Source organism: Leguminivora glycinivorella, chromosome 11 (genome assembly GCF_023078275.1).
Source record: "Leguminivora glycinivorella isolate SPB_JAAS2020 chromosome 11, LegGlyc_1.1, whole genome shotgun sequence".
NCBI classification, from domain to species: domain Eukaryota; kingdom Metazoa; phylum Arthropoda; class Insecta; order Lepidoptera; family Tortricidae; genus Leguminivora; species Leguminivora glycinivorella.
Window position 1 is genome coordinate 1,763,606 of NC_062981.1, and position 17,963 is coordinate 1,781,568.

The window sequence follows — 17,963 nt, forward strand, 5'->3', positions numbered from 1 at the left end:
CTTCGCGTGCTTGGGATCACTCTGCCCGCAGCTCGGCCTGCGGCCTTCGCATACTTGGGAGCCTGTCAGACACGCTCCGGGCCTTCGGCCCTCCGCGTAGTTACTGTGGGGATTGTAGGATTTGTAGGGAAGTTGGACCTCCGGCCCGCCGCGTCGCTTTTTAGACACTTTTACTTATATTTTCTTGCTTGGGAGCACTGTCTGTACGCAGCTCGGAACTTGGACCGGAGCAATGACCGTCGGGCTATAGAACGCTCCCTCAGGCTGGTAGGGAAATTTGACTTTGTCCCCTCTCGCCGCCGTTTTTGACTTTTCCAAAAAATTTTTTTTCTCATTTCTATTTTTGGCCCCCGCTCTTACCACGTGCCAAATTTGAACGCGCTCGGACCGAAAATAAAAAAAAAAATTTCAAAGTCGGCCATTTTGAAATTTTGTAAATGCCATTCGATGGACCTCAGATAACTATACAACATTAGTTTAAGCACTATTAACCTTTTTCCTACCGTTACGGAGCTATGGGGATTTAAAAAAAAACCTCCATACAAACTGGTAGGGAAATTTGACTTTGTCACCTCTCGCCACCGTTTTTGACTTTTCCAAATTTTTTTTTCTCATTTCTATTTTTGGCCCCCGTTCTTACCACGTGCCAAATTTGAACGCGCTCGGACCGAAAATAAAAAAAAAATTTTCAAAGTCGGCCATTTTGAAATTTTGTAAATGCCATTCGATGGACCTCAGATAACTGTACAACATTAGTTCAAGCACTATTAACCTTTTCCCTACCGTTACGGAGCTATGGGGATTTAAAAAAGGACCTCCATACAAATTTCAATTGGCCTTCAAAGGGCGCCATTTTGAATTTTTCAAAATTTTCTTTTTGTATACTAATCTTGGGGTGGCTGTCTACCCGTGTGCAAAATTTCAGCGCGCTTGGACCATTTTGAAATTTTTCAAAAAAAAAGTCGGCCATTTTGATTTTTTTTTTAATGCCATTCGATGGACCTCGGGTGACTGTATAACATTTGTTTGAGCACTTTTCACTTCTTTGTACCGTTACGGAGCTATGGTAATTAAAAGAAAAACCTCCATTCAAATTTCAATTGGCCCTCAAAGGCCGCCATTTTGAATTTTTCTAAATTTTCTTTTTGAATACTAATCTTAGCGCGACCGTCCACCCGTGTGCCTAATCTCAGCGCGCTAGGACCATTTTGAAAATTTTCAAAAAAAAAAGTCGGCCATTTTGATTTTTTTTTAATGCAAATTTTTTCTACTCGGATACCTGTATGACATTTGGTCGTGCACCCCCCGGCTATCTCTTACGGTTTAAAAGTTGCCATACAAAATAAAAGTGGCCAGTTTTCCCACATTTGTAGCACTTTTCAATTTTTTTTTATTTCATTCGAATCAAGGCCGCTTGGAGATTCTACGACCAAAATTTGAGCACTCCACGATAAATTTGAAAAATTGTCAAAAAAAAAAGTCGGCCATTTTGAAAAAAAAATGGCAGCGTCAAAAACTGCCCAGGGTCCTCTATGACATTTGGTCGAACACTCCCCGGCTAACTCCAGCCGTTTGGCCAGGCCGTCCAACATTTTTTTACCCGCAACCGGTAGACCGACGGTCTGATCTATCCGGGGTCGCAGGACCAAACTCTATACGACCACACCAAACACTGCCACCTTCAAGTCCCCCTTCTGCCCATTTTTGGAAAAATGTCAGTCGGGTTGTAGCTTTATATTATATAGATACAATTAGTTTGAGTTATTTTAACCTAGGATTGTTTCTTGTAAATTTTAGTTTTGTTAATTGTTCCTTGTCCATAATAGGAGGTAGGCAGTTTTTCGGTTCCAGTAATGGACACTCGCAAAATAACGCCATTTCTTTATATCTTTGGAGCAACAAACTAGTATGTTTTATACCTTATCTCATGCTTAATGCAGTAAGTAAAACGCATTCAAGTTTACGAAATAAATAATGCGATGCAATGGACCGGTCCACGTTTATGTGTATTAAGAGATTTAATTAGAATAGATGATAAAAAAAATGAAAGAAAAGTACTACACTAAAAAGCACTATACTAAATGATTTTCATATACTACCAACGAGTGGTCATGCAGGTATAAGAAAAATGTACAATAATATAAAGAGGCGATATTTTTGGGTAGGTTTAGAAAATGATATTAAAAATTACGTTAGGAAATGCGGTAAATGTCAAAGGGAAAAATATTCTGTTTACACAAAACAACCTATGACAATAACGACAACTTCAGAAACTGCACTACAAAAAATATTTATGGACATTGTGGGACCTATCACTAGGGATGACGATAACTACTCATATATACTGACCATACAGTGTGAATTAACAAAATACATTGAGGCTTACCCGCTTATTACAAAATCAGCCAAGGAAGTTGCGGAGGTATTTGTAAGTAATTTCATTTTACGTTACGGTATTCCGAGTACTATCGCTACAGACAAGGGCGCAGAATTCACTTACGAAATTTTCCAACAGGTATGTAAATTACTTCATATAGAAAAGCTCACATCAACAGCGTATCACCACCAGAGTATCGGCGCATTGGAAATGAAATGAATTTATTTGCGGAATACGGGTTACATAGGGTTGGTATAATATAATGACATGTTCTCCATATTCTACTTAAACAAGCATGCAAATTTTATGTATTTCTGGCGGATTGATGTTAAACAGTCCACCAAATACAAAGACCTAGCCTATTTACAAGTTTTAGCCAAACATGCATAATTATTATTAATAATTACATTAAAGATTTAAAAATTCATTAATGGAATAAATATTGTGATCGCATAACCAGTTATACAGAGCAGTTTTGAACTGATTGAGATGTAGATTTTTGATGTTCATAGGAAGCTTATTATATTATATTGGAGAACACACATAAGGGTCTGGGCGCGTTTCTGCGTATTCAGACGGATAATCATGCTGAACAATGGAGTAAGTGGATACCATATTGGTGCTTTGCGCACAATACAGCTGTCCATACAGAAACAAAATTTACACCATTTGAATTAGTGTTTGGCAGATTATGCAAGCTTCCCAGTAATTTAACATCTCATGTCGATCCTTTGTATAATACAGACAATTATCCATTACAACTAAAATACAGGCTTCAAGTTTCACAGAAAGAAGCGAGAGAAAACTTACTGAAAACCAAAGAGTTGAGAAAAATCAAATACGACATAGCTGTAAACCCAGTAGTATATAAACCCAACGACAAAATCTTAGTTAAGAATGAGAACAGAAGTAAGTTGTCAAGTGTGTTTCTAGGACCATATATAGTTGTATAGAGATGTAAGCCCAAATGTAGAAATCTTAGATAATGGTATAGTAAAACTTATTCATAAGAATAGAACTAAAAAATATAATGAATAAATAACGAAAAGAAAAAATATATTTTATATATTTTTCCTTTTCCAGAAGGAGGGAGATGAAGTGTAGGTATAGTTAAAGAATAGATAATAATAAATGTAAACAGACGCCAATCATATTAGGAATGTAACAAGACCCGAACCATATAAGGAACAATAGTATGTAATAGAACACCTACCATATTGGGTTAGGTAAACAATCATCCGACACCGTCCACGTGCCATTCCCTCCACCTAATGTAACACCTGTAACCTAGATTTAATAGTTTATATAAACCCTAGTTAATTAATAAATAGAAGCAGTTATCGAACAGACTTTGTGCGTTTAACTACTGTCCCCGGTCCCATCCTCACAAGGTGCCTTGCTTTCGGTGTGGCGGGTGCTGCTTTACTATATTTCATTTTCAATGTTACTGTTGGCTATTTTAATTTTATTCCTAATAACAATGAAAGGAACATCGACATTTTTCAATCTGTTAGATTGTGGTTATGTTGATGATTTGGAGGATGATGAGGATGAGGATGATGATGAGGAGGATGAGGACGAAGAGGATGAGGATGATGAGGGCGTTGAGGACGAAGATGAGGATGATGTAGAGGATATTGATGAGCCTACAAAAATTGAGCCAGAGCTGAGCAAGAAAACGAATTAAAACATCTGGTTTAACACATTTATTTTTTCATAGTAAACCTCTTGTAAAGATGAAGACTTCACATCTTATAAAGTTATTGTATCAAAACAAACACTTTAAAAAATTACAAGTGCCAAAAAAAAGAATACAAAAATTTGAAGAGTACATTAAAAATAACATTGGCAAGGAGGTTAATAGCGTTGAACAGCTAGACAAACACTTGAATCAATTAATGCAATTATTGTTTCCTAAGTTATCATATGTAAATTTATACATTTATAAGAAAATAATTAGAACAAAAATTGTCAAAATACTGAACAAAAGTTAGGTTTCGTACACAATTCTGCCAATATCCCTACCTCTATATTTTAATCTATAAATATGTACACCATTTTTAAGCACTACACCATCACCCTGTTTCAACCACTTGTGTAATATACTTTACTCTGCGATTCATGTCAACTTTTGTATACATTACACATTGGTTCATTTGTAATCTTGATGGCACCGTTTCTATAGTATGTTCTTTGTCATAAACTATAGAATGGTCATAAGCATACTCCATTATTTCAACCTTTGTTAATTGTTCAAATTTTAGGCGTATGCAATAATTTAATTTGTATTTGAACAGAGTCTTACAGTATATATTTTTTACATTTTCATCAATGATGTATTCAATTCACGATATTCTATTATTCCATATTTTTTTCTTTGCAAATTTTTCATTATATACACACCAATACCACTTGTTTAATAAATTTAGATGTTTCAAAGTTATTTCGTCTAGGTATGATAATACTTTTACGACTAATTCAGGAGGAATGCACATTAGCTGTGCTTCTTGTTTCGTGTCATGATTATACTGATGAAAAAAATGTTAAATTTTTAATTTATAGTGTCGATTTTTTATTTTTCCAACTATTTATCCATTTCATAAGATTAAATCGCTTACTAGATATATAATAACTAAACAGAGACACTATTAACAATGCTATTATTACAAGTTTCATTATACAGTTTATTGGTAAAACGAAGATTGATATAATTGCAATTATGATTGGTACTACAATAAAAGTGGGATAAAGATATGTATTGCATGTATTATCTTGAATTTCAATAATTTCCTTCGGTTCACTTGTGCTGGTGCTTGGTTCTGATAACATGTTTATTACTGTTTTGTTCAACGCTATAGCTGATGCAACTTCTGAGCTGTCCATTCTATACACGAGTGTATGATTTATTTTTGATCCTTTGCTTAATTAAACATGTAATAATTATGGTCTAAAGGTCATATACATGTAGAAGATTCAGTGTGTTGCCATTTGTATAATTGAGTCTGTGACCAAGTAATCATATATAGTAGGCATTAACACATATTGTGCCAAATCATTGTTATATATACTATAATTTAGTACTGTTTCAGTATGCTTATACACATTTGTAAATGGATTTACCAATATATGTGATATTTTACCATATTTATTATTGAGATAATTACAAAATTTATAAAGCCTAGACTCTTCATCAAAGTTACATTCCCCAATTATATGAGGCACACCAAATAACCAGAAATCCGAAGCGTCAGCTAAATTCAAATCGACACATTTAGAAGTAGTATCTTGTACATTATAAACTTTGTCAGAATAGTGCACCGACCCAGTAAAATCAGCGTCATGTATTGTTACATCCAAAGTATCATCAAACTGCATATAATTTTCAATAATTTTATTCAAGTTCATGATTCTATACCCAATAAATTTAAACATCTCAACGCGTATAAAACATTTCATGTCTTCATGTGTCAAGTGTAAATCGCTAAAACCTCTATATTCTTTACACAGGTATTTATTAATAAACTTGGAACAGTTTTCATTTTCTGGTTTATTTTTCAAAATTTAATAGTGTGATCTTAACAAATTACATTTTTCAGATAACCTAGCATTTGACATTTCTATACAGTATAGGCACAATTATACAACATTGTTGTGATGCCTATAAGCTTATACAATTTTAAAATATTACACAAAATAATGACAAAATATAAGTATAAACAAGCAACGATAGTAGACTATGATAATGAGCATTATTTCACTGAAAAGATGATGGCAGTTTATAACATTTGTAAAATGAAAGGTATTAGTATATTACAATATTTGTCTTAAACTTAATCACTATATTGTATAAGTATTGTTACAACCATTTTATTGTAGATCATTCGTGATACTTAATAAAACATCATGACTTCTACTCTTTTGAAACATAGCATTCCTATTGAAGCTGACGCTGAAGATGAAGTAGTGTCAAAAAAATCTAAATTTGATGAAAAATTACAAGAACTGCAAAATGAGAGCACCGCTCTACATCAACAAGAAATGCAGTTCTTCAATAGTAAACTCAAGCCATCAAGTCCGAAGGAAAATAAAGTAAGATCATTCTCATTCAATGAGTTGTCTCAAAAAATGTTGTCTATATTGGAAATTGAAACTTTTGACGAGTTACTAACTGACAAAATGTTTTATGACACTCAACTTACCAAAGAATTTTATGAAGTTGTTGCTGTATCACTGTATATATATATATGTATGGAACAACTTGGATGCGAAGAACAAGATCAAGACACTTATTATATAGTTGAACGTATATTAAACATAATCAAGATTCATACATCAAAAGCACACATCATATTCGGTGATGTTCGAGCTGCTCTAATTAGTCTTCTGCTAGAACTGGTAAACTGAACAATTTAAGCTTTAAAAATACAAAGACGTCTAAACCTGAACAAGATGTTTTAATTTTTTCAGTTCAGGAGATGGTGGAGTCCAGCGAGAATTGTTTTTGGCAATAATCAGCTATAATCTCTGCACTAAAAAATAGGAGAAGCTTTTTTAACTTGTTCATGTAATATATCAGATATCTTATAACGATCATTTTTGATGAGATTGTTTAAATATTTTGTTTTGTTTCCCTCTTTATCAAAACAAAGGTCATGCAATCTTTCAAAAATAGAACAAACATCAATTCCTACTCCATGTAGTATTCTAGATAAATCTTTCGGCGTAAAAAGCTTTTTCTCGGCCAAGAAGTGATTTAAATAATTTTCTTCATTAAAACAAACTTTATGAAAGTTTCTTAAAATAAAAGTGGCATTATTTCCCGACATGGATAATATATTAGATAAATCACTTGGCGTAAAACCTGCCTTACGAAAGTCACCTAAAAGCTGTGTTTCGTTTCCTTTCTCATCAAAACAAACATCATGAAAATTTTTTAAGGCAGGGCAAATATTAGCTCCTGCTCCATGCAATATCTTAGATAAGTTACTCAGCGTAAAACTTTCTTCCTCGCTTAAGAAACGATTTAAGTATCTTTTTGTGTCTCCTATAAAACAAAAATCATGAAACCTCTTCAGACTCTTTTCTAGATTATCCTTTGCTCCACTCAACATACTACATAAATTACCCGGCCTAAAACCTACCTTACAGAAATCATCTAAAAGTTTTGTTATTTCTCTTTTCTCATTAAAGCAAACAATATGCAATCTTTTTAAGATAGAAGAAGCACGAGCTCCTGTTCCACATAATGCAGAGGATAAGTTACTTGGCCTAAAGCCTGCTTTATAGAAATCATCTAAAAGTTTTGTTCTTTTTCCTTCATCATTAAAACAGACATTATGCAATTTTTCAAAAGCATATCTAGCTCTAGTTCCTGCTTTACTTAAAATACTGGATAAGTTACTTGGCTTAAAGCTTTTTTCTCCACCTTTTTCCTCAATAAAAAAGTGCTTTAAATGCTGTTTTCTATTTCCTTGCTCATCAAAAAAAGTATCAAATAGTTCTTTAAAAGCTTTAGAAACATTAGCTCCTGCTCCATGCAAAATACTGGATATATTAGTTAGACTCATTCCGTCTTTTTCTAAAATTTTTAAATATTGAGTTTTATTTCCTTCTTCATCAAACCACAGATCATACAAGCTTTTGAAAGCTGCTGCAGCATTAACTCCTGCTCCATTCAAAATACTAGACATATTAGTTAGGTTTATCCCTTTTTCTTCTAGAGTTTTTAAGTATTGAGTTTTATTTCCTTCTTCATCAAACCACAGACCATATAAGTCTTTGAAAGCTGTTACAGCATTAGTCCCTACTCCATGCAAAATACTGGATATATTAGCTAGATTTATTCCCTCTTTTTCTAGGGTTTTTAAATATTGAGTTTTATTTCCTTCTTCACCAAACCATAGATAATATAGATTTTTAAAAGCTGTTGCAGCATTAGCTCCTGCTCCGCCTAAAATACTGGACATATTAGTTAGACTTAATCCTTCTTTGTCTAGAGTTTTTAAACATTGAGTTTTATTTCCTTCTTCATCAAGCCAAAGGTCATATAAGTCTTTGAAAGCTGTTGCAATATTAGTTCCTGATCCACCTAAAATACTGGACATATTAGTTAGATCTATTCCTTTTTCTTCCAGAATTTTCAGATGTTGAGTTTTATTTCCTTTCACGTCAAACCATAGATTATATAAGTTTTTAAAAGCTGTTGCAGCATTAGTTCCTACTCCATGCAAGATATTGGACATATTAGTTAGACTTATTCCTTCTTCTTCTAGAGTTTTCAGATATTGAGTTTTATTCCCATCTTCATCAAACCACAGATCATATAAGCCTTTAAATGCTTTTGTAGCATTAGCTCCTACTCCATGCAAAATACTGGACATATTAGTTAGATCTATTCCTTCCTCTTCTAGAGTTTTTAGATATTGAGTTTTATTTCCACCTTCATCAAACCACAGATCATATAAGCCTTTAAATGCTTTTGTAGCATTAGCTCCTACTCCATGCAAAATACTGGACATATTAGTTAGATCTATTCCTTCCTCTTCTAGAGTTTTCAGATATTGAGTTTTATTCCCATCTTCATCAAACCACAGATCATATAAGCCTTTAAATGCTGTTGCAGCATTAGCCCCAGCCCCACTTAAAATACTGGACATATTAGTTAAATTTATTTTTTCTTCTCCTAGAGTTTTTAAATATTGAGTTTTATTCCCATCTTCATCAAACCACAGATCATACAAGCCTTTAAATGCTGTTGCAGCATTAGCCCCAGCCCCACTTAAAATACTGGACATATTAGTTAAATTTATTTTTTCTTCTCCTAGAGTTTTTAAATATTGAGTTTCATTCCCATCTTTATCAAACCATAGATCATGTAAGTCTTTAAATGCCGTAGAAGCTTTAGCTCTTGCTCCACTTAAAATACTAGACGTGCTAGCCAAATTTACTCCTTTTCTTTCTAGAGTTTTTAAATATTGAGTTTTATTTCCTTCTTCATCAAACCACAGATCATATAAGTCTTTAAACGCTGTGGGGGCTTTACCTCTTGCTCTATTCAAAATACTAGATATATTAGCTAGATTTATTCCCTCTTTTTCTAGGGTTTTTAAATATTGAGTTTTGTTTCCCTCTTTATCAAACCATAGACGATATAAGCCTTTAAATGCTGTAGGAGCTTTACCTCTCGCTCCGCCTAAGATACTGGACACATTAGTTAAGCTTATTCCTTCTTTTTTCATGACTTTCAGATATTTTTTTCCTTCTCCTTTAATTAAAAAACTTAAGAACTGATTAAATGCAGGTGTTCCTTTTTTACCAACCACACTTTTAGCAAATTTAATTTCTTCATCAATGTTTTTATTTTGAATTTTCTGATAACTAGATCTATTATTTTTTATATCTTCCAAAAGCTTTTCCATTATTCCTTTCGTAATAGGGCCAAATTCATGAGATTCTGACCAACGTAACGCTACTTCATGTAATTTCTCGTAATTATATGGAATATCAGACTTACCTATCTCATTTCTAATAACACTATTTAAATTTTCCCTATTAGGTTGGTTAACTGCAAGTATTAGTTTATCTAAAAATTTCTCTTTTATTTCTATTTCATTCTCATCAGAGAGTCTTCCTTTCTCTTCTTCTTTCTGCAAAGAAGGTGGAAGCTTTAATAGACTTAAAAGTTTCTCTCTTGTTGTTCCTTCTTGCACAAATTGATAAAGACCATTCCCATTTATACACGAACAATTTCTTAAAATTTTATATCTTTTTTCTCGAATATCTATACTATCAAATTTTAAAGGATAAGAATCTTTAGATTGCCCTTTTTTTAATTTTTTTTCTTCTGTAAGGTCTAGATCTGCATCAGTATAGATAATAAAATATTTTATATCCTTATCATTTTCTAATTTTTCAATGAAAAGAGTAAAATATTTATTAATAGAAAACGTATTCTGTCTTTCCTGTCTTTTGGAGGGAAATAACTGATCATAACCAATATTACTATCTGCATTATGAGCTTTAACATAAGTAACTCTATCTTTATAATTAATAGTAATATTATTAGATGTATCATGGCTTTTTTCCTCAAAACTTATGGAAAGCATGTTTTTATTCAAGAACATTTCATGCAAGAAGAGTATTAATAAATTGAATTCATATATAACTCCAGATATATAATTCTTAAGTTTTTTATCCTTTTCTGAAGCTGTTAAATCACACAATATTCTTTCTTGTAATGCTATATAATCGTCTTGAACTTTACTATTTTTTTTTATTTCGTTTTTAACGATGTTGTTCAGTTCTCCTCTATTAGGCTGATTAACTGCAAATACTAATTTATCTAAAAATGCTTTTTTTGTTTCTTTTTCAAACTCTTGAGAAAGTTTTCTCTCTTTTATTGCTTTTCGCATAGCAGGAGTAAATTCTAATTGTCCTAAAAGTTCTTCTCTTGTTGCATCATCCTGCAAAAACTGATAAAAACCACTCCCTTGCGTATTATCATTTGTAAACAAAAAGTCTTTTAAAATGTCACATTCCTCTGTATTTATGCTATCAAATTTAAAAGGATAAAAATTTCTCAACTGTCCTTTTTTTAATTCCTTTTTTTCTGTAAGATCCAAGCCTGAATTAGTATAGACAATAAGATATTCTACATTATTTGATAAACTATCTGATTTAGAGATTAGATGTTTAACAAAACTACCAAAGTAACTATTAATAGAAGACCTTCGTCTTTCTTTAGTAAATAATTTAGCATAGCTAATATCATTATCTATATAATATTCGTCTACATTTTCAATTCGTATATGAATAGACTTCTTTTCGTAACGAAGAACAATATTACTAAACATATCAATTTCAGAATCTTCAAACGCTAATGACAATGAAGGATATTTATGTTCATACGTAGACTTTCTAAGTGAGCAAAGCACTGACAAGTCTAATCGATACATAAGCCCTATCAAATGATGAGGAATGTATTGCTTAGTTTGACAAGTATTATCTAATTCATTCTGTCTAGGTTCATCTTGTAAATCACTAGGAGATTCTAAATCTTCATTACTAGCAACATTTACATCCATGCGCGCCCTTTTTGGTGCTTTATTATCTTTATCCATAACAGAACGCCCACGTTTTCTACTTGTTTTATGATTTTTCTTACCTGGACCCCTTGAATGACTAACTTGTTTATGCGAGGAGTTTTCAATATCTTGTAATGGTGTAGAAATGTAAGATTGAGAAATATTGTTTGAATTTGAACCTACCACATTACCGTAAGCTTCCTCTCTAGAAACTTTTATGCTTCTCTTTATATCTTTTTCAATATTACTAAGAAGTGGTACAAAATGGTTCCTGTAATTCACTATGTAAATAATATTATTACCTGTACCTACCTTACCTTTAGTAACATGTAATCCATCTATCTCTTTATCTCTCAATTCTATAGTCCTAACTTTCACGCCATACTTTTCGCATATCATTTTTCCTTCAACTTCAGGTCTTCCCCATATAGCGTTTTCCAACTTTAGAATTTTTATTTCTGAATCAGAGCTTGTATTTTCAATGTCTTCTGCAATAAATTCAATACGCGGAATATATTCACAAAGTTTTTCACCTTCTCCTTTTAAAGCACTACCCAACCATGAACCTTTTTTTGATTGATTAACTTGTTGTGCATATTGCTTACAATTTTCCCGCAAAGACTTTACACTAAATCCTTTACTACCTGCAATCAGACCTTTATCTTTTAGCTCGTTCAATCCTTGAGCTATGGAATCAAAGAAACAATCCCCTTCACCTATAGCAGCTCCTATCTTAAAGCCCTCAGGCAATTTCTTCCTTAGTGTCTCTAAAAGTTGATTAAGCTTCTTTTTTTCCTCTTCATTCTTTGCATTTTTTATCCCACTGAAAATGGAAATAGGTTCTCTAGTAACAAAATCTGACTTTTCTAGAGTGCTCTTACTATTAGGTGATTTACCGAACTCTTTATTCCCTGCTAACATATTGACTGAAAAACCCCACTGCAAATTGCAATTGATAGCAACAATATTATGGAGTGTTTTTTATCTGACAACCAAAAAAAGTTAAGAGAACAACTACGTAAAATGGTTAAAGCTACAGATTCTGATGAAGATTGGGATAATCCTTATGGTCCAGGTGTTGAAGATCTGAAAAAATTTTTAGATAAACATAAAAATAACCAAGATTTAAAGATAGTTTTACTGATAGATATCTTTAAAATTTTATCTAGGTTCTATGAAGAAAAAGGGGATATTTCTAAAACAGACTTAGCAGCTAAAGCAGCAGAAAAGGAAAGTAAAAAAATTGGGGTTAGAAGGTAAATACAACTGGAGTAAGATTTTTGGTTTAGAGGAAGAAATTATTGAAAAGGCAGAAAAACAAGGTGATAAAGAGCAAAAATCAAACATACCTGATGACTTCTATTTAGGGCACGCAATCAATAATGGAAGCTGTTTTTTTGATTCATTCAGGCAAAGTCTGGAACAACAGAAGGGAATCAAAGTTACTGTAGAGCAGTTAAGGAATGAGTGTCAGAGATTTGCGCAAGACAATCCTCCAGAGTGGTTTATAAGGGTGTACCCTTGTTTCGCCGACAAACTTTTCATCGAATATCATTTCATCGACAACAAATCATCGAAAGTTTAGTTCGAGTAAAATTGTTTCGAGTAATTTTGTTTCAACTACTATTTATTTGAAATTTTCTTAGTTATTATAAATACTATTCAACTAATATTTCTTCATCGCTGATTCATTTCAAAGTACTTCAAATAGCAGAACTACAAAACATCGCAATTCATTTATTCGACGTATTATTACAAAACTTTCTCATTTGTCGTACTACACATTTATAGATGTTTTATTCTAGGAAACTTCAAATTGTCGATTTTATCGTGGCACATCACATACGTCCATAATTAAGCTATGACCATTGGCTTAAATCCTATATTAGGGTACCAGTAGGTTTAGGTTAGGTTAGAACTGCGATGCTACAAAACAATGAACGGGATTTAAAGAAGGTTTAGGTTAGGTTAGAACTGTGACCACACACAAAAACGACCAGCTTACAGAGTAGGTTTAGGTTAGGTTAGAACTGCGACCTATACGACAACGAATAGCTTTTAAATTAAGTAGGTTTAGGTTAGGTTAGAACTGTGACCACACACAAAAACGAACAGCTTACAGAGTAGGTTTAGGTTAGGTTAGAACTGTGATCACACAGAAACAAACGGCTTATAGAGTAGGTTTAGGTTAGGTTAGAACTGCGACCATACACAACAACGAATCTTTTTTAAAGTAGGTTTAGGTTGATTAGAACTGTGACCAACCAACGTTCGCTGTCATGTCAACTGGATGCCAAAAATTTTCATGTTTAAATTTAAACTAAATTTTCGTGTTATTTGCTTTTAAATGTTTCAAAATTGCCATGAAAAATCTTCAGATGTCTACACTCAATAATGAACTTGAAGTCACATCGTTAAGTGGCCTACCAGAACTATTAAACTAGACGGAGACTTCATCAAGCGGGCGCAGAGCTGCAGTTTGGAAGCGGGTTATTCGTGCAGGTCGTGCGCTCGGTGCGCTCCTTGCCCAGGTCGGCAAGTCGACATCGACGGTCCGCGACCGCGGCGGCAGAGCAGAAGCAGCGGCGCGGCAGGGCAAAAGCGACGGAGCGCCGTTTGAAGGATTTGGAGCGTCTCGTTCGCTGCTCTACTTCTATTTCCTTACTATGAAGGACATTCACTGACTGTTTAATATAAAAAAAAAACTACGAAATAATCAATATTTTCTTGTTCGAGAAGTGTCAATTGTCAATATTTTGTTGGTGATATATCGTGTTTAGTGGTGGTGATTAAGTACCTACTATGTATTTTCTTTTTCTGTTTACATCCAGTGGTTGATGCGCATTATTCAAGACTGTTTTACCTTGCGTTACACATACTTTTGCTTTGGGTATATTTAGTGATAATACTTATTTTTACGTATAATTATAATGTTAATTGTTTTATATTTCTAGCTGTTTAGACTTTATTTTTATTTTTAGTATTAATTTACTTTATGCCTTCGCAACCATGCCTGAATCCGCCGGAGTTGCTGCATTGCCCTTCTTGCTCGGATGGAAAGCTATACAAAGGTCGGCGGGGTCTCGCTATCCACACGACTTTCAAACATGGCACCCGTGTGGATACCGACCAGCCGATTACCAGTGTTTCGCAACCTACACAACCTACCTCTACTGGGGGTTCTGCGGCAACACCGCTAACGGTAGAAATACCACTTGCGGAACGACTTGGGCTGTTGAAGTGCAACTACCCAATTATAAAACGAATACCCCGCGGTGCGCGTTACACTGTCGCACGCTGCCTCACTGAGTGTGTAGCCAAGGTTGTCGCAGAAAATTCTTTTAAAGCATGGGAACGTCTGCTCACTTTTCCCTATACAGTTTTACATGTCGAAAAATCAAAAAAGGCCTCACTCACCTCTCAAATTAAAATAAACTCCTTATCTATCTCCGACTTACCAGACATTACTCAACTCTCTGGATATACACGATTAAGTCATAATTCGCTTAATAACAAAATAAAATCAATAGAAAATAAACTTTCAGAGGGAAATGTGAGTGGAGCTGCTCGACTTTTATTTTCCAGCGACGACTTAGCTGCACACTCAGCTGCCACCTATGCTGCCTTAAAAGAAAAACATCCAGTACCCCCCATCTCTTCAATACTGCCTAATCCACCCTCCATCGACGATCCTTCTGTTACTGTCACCGAAGATGCAGTGAGCCAAGCCATCGCTTCTTTCCCTAACGGGTCAGCTGGCGGGATTGATGGCTTGTCTCCTCAACATTTAAAGGATCTGACTGCGATGATGTTGGGAGATGCGAGGTCAGCCCTACTCAAAGAAATAACATCTTTAATTAACCTAATGCTTTCAGGCCGAGTAAACACGGATATTGTCCCACTACTATACGGCGCCAACCTAGTGGCGTTGGCGAAGAAGGACGGTGGCATCCGCCCGATTGCGGTTGGCTGCACCCTCAGACGTTTAACATCAAAATTATGTTGCAAACAATTTAATCAAAGATTAACGAACATCTTTAAACCTCGGCAGCTAGGATTTGGCGTAAAGGGGGTTGCGAGGCGGCTGTGCACGCTGCGCGCACATTCCTCAATCGTCCGGACTACGATGTATTTGTAAAAATTGATGTCAAAAATGCGTTTAATTCGGTCGACCGCGGTGCTCTGTTAGCTCAAGTCAAAAAAGAACTGCCTGAAATCTACACATACCTTTGGCAGTGCTACGGAGCACCATCAAAATTATTGTTTGGCAATGAATCAATTTTATCAAGTATGGGCTGCCAACAGGGCGACCCCCTTGGGCCCGCAATTTTTAGTTTAGTCATCCATCCCATCATTTCTAATCTAAATTCTAAATTCAACTTGTGGTACTTGGATGATGGCTCTCTCGGCGGGGACGCACCCACCGTGCTACAAGATATACAGTCTATCATAGATAAATTCTCAGAAATCGGCCTGGCTTTAAATTTTACCAAATGCGAAATCTACATTCCAGATCACGTTCCCTTGAATACAAAAATAGACATTTTAACCAATTTCAACGCCATTCTACCAAATATTTCTGTTCATTCGAAAACATCCCTCACTCTTTTAGGCTCACCTATTTTTGATGAATCGATCGAACCCGTTATTAACTGTAAGTTGAATTTATTTAATAACACCTCAGATCTTCTATTTCAAATAAATCCCCATATGGCCCTTTTCATTATCCGGTTTTGTTTATTTACGCCTAAATTCATGTATTTACTCCGCAGTTGCCCAATTTGGAAATTTCCATCTATTTTGTCCTCCATAGATTCCTCACTTCAGGCAACTCTCTCCAAAACTCTCAACATCCATCTTGATACAAGGTCGTGGGCCCAAGCGGTTCTTCCTGTAAGGCTTGGTGGTCTGGGTGTCCGCACTTCGACCAGTTCGGCTCTACCCGCTTTCCTGGCTTCTGTATACGGCTCGCTGTCTCTCGTCGGTATTATTTTAAACCGTACTCAGATACCTGATGATGAGATAGCGAGTCTGAAGGAGGCCAGGGAGGCCTGGTGTGAATCATGTCCAAGTGCGGACATCCCGGTCGCCCGTCACAGCCAGCGGGCTTGGGACTCTCCCCTCCTAAAAGCAGCCCATGATACACTACTGGTTGAGAGTCCGGACGATTTTGAACGTGCCCGAATCCTCGCCGTCTCAGTTCCCGAGTCCGGCCACTGGCTTCGGGCACTTCCATCGCGACAGATTGGCACTGTTTTGGACCCAAGTAGCTTGAGAATAGCTATATGCTTAAGGCTTGGGTCCAAAATATGTATCCCTCACAAGTGCTCCTGCGGCAAAAATGTCGATGAGCTGGGCCGACATGGACTTTCATGCAGCAAAAGCGCCGGTCGCCTGTTTCGCCATGGCACCATTAATGATTTGGTCCGTCGCTCGCTTGCCACCGCCTCTGTGCCTGCAGTTCTCGAACCCACAGGTATGGTAAGGGACGATGGCAAGCGTCCCGACGGGGCCACTTTGGTGCCGTGGAAACTAGGCAGAGCCCTGGTATGGGACGCTACTTGCGTAGATACCTTCGCGCAGTCCCATATCCAGGCGACCCGCACTCAGGCCGGTGGTGCGGCTGACCAGGCCCAGATTCTCAAGCGCCGCAAATACTCGTCCTTGCTTAAGGACTACGAGTTTGCGGCGCTTGCTATGGAGACACTGGGTCCTTGGTCGGCCGACATGAAAGCCTTTGTGGGAGCTCTGTCGGCTCGGCTTATCGACTCTACTGGAGACCCTAGAGCTGGCGCGTATTTCTCGCAACGTATCGCACTGGCGATACAGCGAGGAAATGCCGCCAGCATAATGGGCACCATGCCGCAGGCGGATTTGTTAGATGGTTTTTTCTTTTTATAATTGGGTTCTTTTATTTTTATTATTATTTTCTAATTATTTCTTTAGTATTATTTATTATAAGCTTATTTTTAAGTAGTGATTTAGTTATAATTTAGTTTTATTTTATTTGTAAGATTTTAATTTAAGTGTTTTTATAAGTATGTTTTAATGGTTATTAATGGTTTATATATTGTAAAATTTTAGAAGAAATCATAATTGAAATAATATTATGCGTAATTAATTGTATTTAATCAACAAGATCCGTTCTTGCATCAGTTAATAGATAGCTCAGGATCAAAAGCAGGTAAGATAGATTATAGTCACAATAGTGTCTTACATATGGTAAATGGAGGCCATGATCATGGCCTTGGCAAAACAAACGCAAGAACAAAAAGATTCCTTATGCTATTCAAGCTTGCCAAGCTGTAGTATGGATGAGTTAAAGATAGAAAAAGCATCTCATCAACAGAAGGCACTGCTTGTAAGTAGACCATAGCTTTGTATATGATTTGTTACACAGCAATGATGGGAGAAGTTTATTTAGTAAGTTGAAAAAGAAACTATTTTATTTAAAAAGTTTACTTAATGTTTATGGATTTTCAAGTACACTCTCAGATTCAAAA

The 17,963-nt window shown here is 35.3% G+C and overlaps 1 protein-coding gene across 2 annotated transcripts in view; it reads right to left on the reverse strand.

Annotated features, from left to right (window-relative positions):
• Window positions 1-17,963, reverse strand: part of LOC125230949 (stress-activated protein kinase JNK) — a 252,189-nt gene that overhangs the window by 159,405 nt on the left and 74,821 nt on the right. Inside the window, exon 2 of one of the 2 annotated variants that reach the window (XM_048136253.1) lies at window positions 12,810-12,877. The gene's annotated coding sequence lies outside the window, so the exon portion shown is untranslated. Of the gene's footprint in view, window positions 1-2,386; window positions 2,549-12,809; window positions 12,878-17,963 lie in introns of those variants that run through there. The other variant, XM_048136254.1, reaches the window with a different exon arrangement.